This window comes from Eulemur rufifrons, chromosome 4, assembly GCF_041146395.1.
Source record: "Eulemur rufifrons isolate Redbay chromosome 4, OSU_ERuf_1, whole genome shotgun sequence".
Taxonomy (NCBI): domain Eukaryota; kingdom Metazoa; phylum Chordata; class Mammalia; order Primates; family Lemuridae; genus Eulemur; species Eulemur rufifrons.
In genome coordinates, this window is record NC_090986.1 from 29777816 (window position 1) to 29784807 (window position 6992).

The 6992-nt window shown below is 34.5% G+C and overlaps 1 non-coding gene across 1 annotated transcript; it reads right to left on the bottom strand.

The window, feature by feature from the left end:
• Positions 1–5241: 5241 nt before the first annotated feature.
• LOC138383056 (U6 spliceosomal RNA) lies at positions 5242–5348 on the bottom strand. The gene has a single exon (XR_011233512.1). It is a non-coding gene; the product is annotated as a U6 spliceosomal RNA (small nuclear RNA).
• Between the last annotated feature and the right edge of the window lie 1644 nt (positions 5349–6992).

Here is a 6992-nt window from a genome sequence, read left to right on the forward strand (position 1 = left end):
GAAGTACCTAGGCATTCTGACAGAACTATTAAATGTATTAGTTCATATCAGTGAGCTAAGTTAAGGTTGCCAAATGATTTCTCAAGCTCTACCAGTCAGTGAATCCTTTAAGTTACACTACCTTGATTATATTAGTCACAGGGCTATGCATAATCCTTCCAGGCATGGCAAAATGGAATAATGTGTGCATTTACAAGTAATTTGTTTCTTGGAAAGTCTTCAAAAATAGCAAAAGACACTTGTCCATAGAATTAAACAGGGGAGTGCTTCTTGACAAATAGTCTTTCTCCAGGTCAGATTAATAAATATTCATTTGGCACCTACTGTGTGCCAGAAAATCCACAGAGGGCTCGGTCTATAAATACCACAAAAATATGTTTTCTGCCCACGAAGAGCACGCTGATAAGTTACTGAGAAAGATACATAGGCATGGATCTAGAAAGCAATCCATTAGGCATAGAAGAGGTCAAAGAGAGAGGGAGAGATGTAACATGGCAGTTTAGAGAGTGGAAAGAGCTAGAATTTTCAATGAAACTGGTTTAAATGAAAACAACCTTCAATGCATATTTTTTTGTTGTTGTTGAATGACACTGAAAAAGTTCTCTAATTTCTGTGATTTTATTTTCTCATCTATAAAGTGGGAATTGTTTATATTTATCAGGTAGGTTTATTATAGGGATGAAATGAGATGTGTGAATATGTAAAATTTCACAGGAGAAAGAAATTTAATGAGCTCTTTAAAGTCAGAGACAGCATCACATAAATATTACACTTAACCTAGGGATCAAATACTAGGTATGTTTTAACAGGTGGAAGAGGGGCAGAGAGAACCATATGAAAGATATACAAACTCCTGAAAATGCACCTTGTCTTTGAAGAGTAATAAATACCATCCTGTGTCTAAGTACTAAAATGGATCAGACCTGAAATTATAAAACAGAATGGTCAGAATACAGGTTGAAAAAGATAAATAAAGTAGTTGTTTTCTAAAATGGATATATTTCTTTTGGATATGGTCATTACCTTTTTTATGAATTAAGTAAAACAGATCAAGACTTATGCCTTGATTCTATAAATAAAATAATCAGTCATCAATGTTATCTTATTTGGTGATACAATCACTAAATAGGACATAAGGTTGACTATTTCTTCATTGAGTAGACTCAGATTAGAAGCAATTTATCGGCAATGTAGATAATGACATTGTGAGTTATCAAATACATCCCTCAGCTTCACTCCATCCTGTGAGGAAAATCTGAATGGCTATCCAATTGGTCATATGTTTGGTAGATTTAATCATGGGTTTCATCAAGCAAATGACTAAAGGAGATGAATATATACCCTCTACTTTGTTACCTTTTCTCAAGTTTTAAAATGGTATTTTTTAAAACAAAACTTGGCTCTTAATGGGAAGTATACCTAGAATAAAAGTATACTTTTAAATGAGTTAGATATACTTTTAAAATGAAGGCAAAACAACAATAAAAAACTCAATAAAAAAGAATGCTCAAATTGAAATAGTAACCCCAATGGTTTGGCTTATTCAAATAAAGGAGGATATGAAGTTTGTATCTGCTCTATAATTGGTTTTATAGGAATATTGCTACTAAGAAGGTTAAAACTCAATGCATTGATCACAATAAATAAACAGGAAAAATAACCAATCAGGTTATTTTATTGTTAGGGAACCAATGAAGCATACCATTTTTGTTGTTTCTGTTTAGAGAAAAGGTTTAATTGATGGCATTGATGCTACTATTAAAAATGTGGAGAAATAAGGAATGATTTTAAAGGAATGCTTCAAATTTTGCCATTATTTGATTTTCTTTTTCAGCAAAAAAAATAAAATAAAATAAAAATGAGATTTTACCTTAAAACCCAGGTAATTTTCTCAAAATCCTTTATGAGAGTGAAAATAATAACTAGCATAATAGGACAAACATTTAATTGTGTGTGTGCTGTTGAATTTGAATTGTTTTGTTTCTTACTAATTAACTATTATTTTTTAAAGTAAGAATAAATTAGGGTCAAAAGAGAGTCTAAAACTGTAGTATAAATTCTCTAAAAGGAGAAGATTCTGCAGTGCCTGTATTATATTGAGACTTATATTATCTTGCATGTATCTTATGGGAAATAAATTTTACAATATAGGTTAACAATATTATGTTAATATTTGAAATTTAAAACAAATATATATGATTAATATCATAAATTTATACAGCAATTATTAATTATACACTATCAACATATTTCATAAGGTTATTTTTATTTAATTATAAACTTCTTTATGCATTTATAGATTTAGCTATCTCTAACCTGGCAACTTTTATAGGCTACATATATTAATTAATGACTTTGGAAAGTATGTTCCCATTATAGAATTATCACTGAAGTGTCAAATTAACTTTTCTGATTCAAAAGTTCTGTAGTTTTTCATTTGGCCAATAAATGTAAACTTCTTCCTGTTTACCATGAATTTTAAACTCTAAGTATGGTTCTTATGTATTTTAAGTAAGTTAAATTTACATTTGAAAACTTTTAATGTTTTTAATTCATTCAGCATAATTTACCATAGTAAATCAAATATAAAATATTTAGTGAATTATTTCCTTCTTTTGTTTAATCTTAACAGACTTGCTTATATTAACCCAAGAAAATATTGACACTAGTGTTTTATTCAGAGTTACAGGAAAACAAAATTAAAAAATGCTACCTCTCTTCTTATTGATTCATTAATATACTCACACATTCATAAGGTACACAACACTGAGTTATGCAGGACTTTTTATCTCTGTGGGGTGAAAAATAGTGTACCTGACTTCCAAAACGTGTATTAGTACTTTATACATACATATTTGGTTGGCTAATTTAAATATGTTCTTAACTTATGCACGAAAATCTTGGTTCTTCTCACATTAAATGAGTCAATATCATGAATTTGTTTTTAAGATGTTCATAACATCTTGTTACTTCTGTTGTTCTGTTATTGATCATATCCACTGGACTCCTGCTGAAATGTTGCTACTGTTTTGCACCATCTCCTAGACATCTACACTTGAATCTTACACTTGTTATCTTCTTTCCATCTACTTCCTTTCCTAAACTATTTGGTTGAAGTCCACCAGATTTTGGCATCCACAAATCAGGTTACATTTGGTTTTGGGATTCAAATAGGCTTGCTTTTTACATTGATATCACAATTATAAAAGTTAAAATATACAGCATAAAACAACTTCTCAGTACAGAAGCGGTAGTAAGTGAAATGTGAAAGACTAGGTATAAGTTAAAATTGTACCATGATACAAGTAACAAAGACCACAAATAGGAGAAATTCAAACAAAATAGGCATTTCTTTTATCTATTATGAACAGCAGGGCACAGGCATTTGTGGAATATTCAATTATTTGTATATATTTTTCTTAATGTTTTCCACCCTCCCTGGAATAGAACTCTGCATCCCTTTGTATCTAAATTGTCAATGGCTTATCACTTGGGCTTGGCTGTAAGACTTGTTTGACCAATGAAACAGAAGTGAAAGTTCTAGTATGCCTTTTCTTAGACAAGTCTTTATGAGGTCTGGAAATTTTCTGTCACCTCCTTGTGCATGTTTTCCTTCCCCCGTGGGAAGAGCATATACCAGGTAATTAAAGCCTGAAGTCCAGCTGATCCCCAGCTAAGATTAGTGGAAATACAGTCTGCCAGCAATCTGTGGACAAGAAATAAATATTTGTTGTAAGTTACTAATATTGTGGGGTATGTATGCAACATCATTATACTGAATCTACCCCAAGTTATCCGTCTTCCAAGGATAGGATGGTAGCTCTATGATGAGACCAGGGACCCTTTTGTCCTTCAGGCACAACATCTTTAATTGACTTCCATATTCAAGGAAGAAGCAATGCCCAAAATGGCAATTGGAATTTGCAGCTAACAATTTCTAACATATATATTTTGACAAATTTGCCTACAATGGAGCCATGTAACAGTAATATTTACATAGGAATATTGCTGCTTAGACTAAAATCATGGTTCTGTTACTAAGAAAAGAATGGATATTGAGAAGACATCTAGTAACATTTGCTACACTTTAGCATCCACCTCTGTTAGAGAATAAATTGTGTTTCCCCAAAATTCATATGTTGACATTCTAACAGACAGTACCTCAGAATGTAACTATATTTTGAGATATAGTCTTTAAAGGGACAGTAATTTATCTAATATGACAGATGTCATTATAAGAAGACAAAATTAGGACACAGATGGGTACAGAATGAAAACCATGTGAAGACACAGGGGATAGACAGGCCTCTGCAAGCCAAGTGGAAAGGCCTCACTAGAAACGGAGGCTACCAACACTTTAATCTCACACTGCTAGACTACAGAATTACGATACTTTGCTACTGCAATCTTAGCAAATAAATAGACACTTTGATACCAGGAGTGGGGTGCTCCTATAACAAATACCTAAAGATGTGGAAGTGGCTTTGGAACTGGGTAAGAGAGGCTAGAAGGTACTGAGGTGCATGTTAGAAAAAATCTACATTGCCTTGATGAGAGTTGGTAAAAATATTAACATTAATGGCAATTCTAATGAGTGCTCAGAAAGAAAAAAGGAGAGCTTCAGGGAAAGCTTCTATTGTCCTAGAGAATACATATATCATCACCAATGAAATACCAGTAGGAATATGAATGTTAAAGGTGCTTCTGTTGAGGTGTTCAACAGAAATGCAAAACATGTCATTGGAAACTGGAGGAACAGTGATCTTGGTTACAAAGAAACAAAAGTTGTGTACCAATGTTTTGGGGAAAGTAGAACTTTGGTGATGAACTTGGATAATTAACTGACAGTATTTCTAAGCAAAGTGATGAAAATGTGTCCTGGTTTCTTACCACTGCTTATAGTAAATCATGAGAGGTGATAGATAAATTGAAATTGTTAAGCAAAAAATGAACCAGAACTTGAAGGTTTGGAAAATTATCAGCGTCTCTGTATTGCAACATAATAAGAAAGCATGTTCTGGAGAGAACATCAAGGGGTGGCTGTACAGCCCTCTGCTAGAGAGATTATGGGTGTGTGATATTATAAGAAATGCATGTCTGATATCTAATCCTGGTTCTAACATAGGACTCTTAAAATTTACAATTTCCTGAGCCATGAGGTGATAAAAGTATCTTACCCAGAACTTCTAAATTCTTTGATATTTCCTGGGTGATAGGAGCATCTTTGTTTTTTTTTTTTTTTTAAATATGGAATGCTTCATGAATTTGCATGTCATCCTTGCGCAGGGGCCATGCTAATCTTCTCTGTATCGTTCCAATTTTAGTATATGTGCTGCTGAAGCGAGCACACATCTTTGTTTTTAATGGGGTAACTCTTGGTGGGCTCCTGGATAGCTTCAGGATGGGGTCTGGTCACCAAAAAGACCAAGCCATGATACAAGCTTTGGACTTTCAGTCCTAATCCCCATCCTCTGAGGAGCAGAGATGGACTAAAGATTTAATCAGTTATGCCCACATGATGAAGGCTCCTTATAAATCCCTAAACTATGGGGTTTGGAGAGCTTCTGGGCTGGTAAACTTATCTACCTGCAAGGAGGGTGGTGCATCCCAACTCCACGGGGACAAGAGTGCCTATATTCAGGAGCCTTTTGGATTTTGCTCTGTGTACCTCTTTATCTCACAGACTGACAAAATTGAATAAAAAGTTACGATGAAAGTGATGCCGTGCATAGCGATCCTATAAACAATGAGACCAGCCACCAGAGTAAAGATGCTGTACCAAAGAACCACTTACACTGTGCAGGTTTGTTTACATGTGTGGAAGAAGCTAGCTCCCGAAATATTAATTTAATTATTGTTTTTTTTTTCTTTTTTATTTCAGCATATAATGGGGGTACAAATGTTTAGGTTACGTATATTGCCCTTGCCCCACTCGAGTCATAGCTTCAAGCATGCCCATCCCCAAGACGGTGCTCATCTCGCTCATTGTGTATGCATATACCCATCCCTTCCTCCCCTGTCCCATATGCCCGACACCCAATGAATGTTAATACTATATGTGCACTTAGGTGTTGATCAGTTAAAACCAATTTGATGGTGAGTAAATGTGGTGCTTATTTTTCCATTCTTGGGATACTTCACTTAGTAGAATGGGCTCCAGCTCTATCCAGGATAGAACAAGAGGTGCTGTATCACCATTGTTTGTTGTGGCTGAGTAGAACTCCATGGTATACATATACCACATTTTATTAATCCACTCATGTATTTAATTCCAAATTATCTTTATAGGTAGAAATGGGAGCCCATGGGTAAGTATGAAATGCCATAAGTTGGACCATCTCTAATCTGGGGACTGCCTGTAGTGCCTTGACAAATATAGCATATGGAGATATAAACATTTTATGAAAACATCAATGTATACTTTCCCCAGATGCTTTTGCAGACAAATTCTATAACAAATCACTATTCTCATCCCCCTATCCCTTCCAACTCTGTCGCTGAAGTAAGCAAAATGTGTGGAGTTTAGAGTTATAAACTATAGAGTATGAATCACACTCCAGGCGTTGAAACCTCTCTCCAACACTTCCCAGTTGTGTAACTTTAGGCTAATGTTGCCTGCCTTCTTTGTGTCTCCTCTGGGCATGACAGTTCCTATCTCATTGGAGTTTTGTTAGGGGATAAACCAATCCATCAATTCATTGGTCAATTTTAGATAAATTAGAACATTAGCTAGCATTTTGTAGGAGCAGCTGCATCGGTAGCAATGATTATAAACAGTATTTTATGGATTGTTAAGAGCAACAGGTCACTGAGGTGGGGAGTGCCTGCTGCTAGATCCTGATGCAATGTTTAAAAGGGGGAGGGGTAGTTTACACCTTTTTTTCATTCAATTTTAAGCTTTATTGGGCAATTTCAAGGCTACTGGGAATAGCAATTAACCAGCCACCATTTACTCAAGTTCCTACATATGGCAAATAAAAAGGGACAATAAT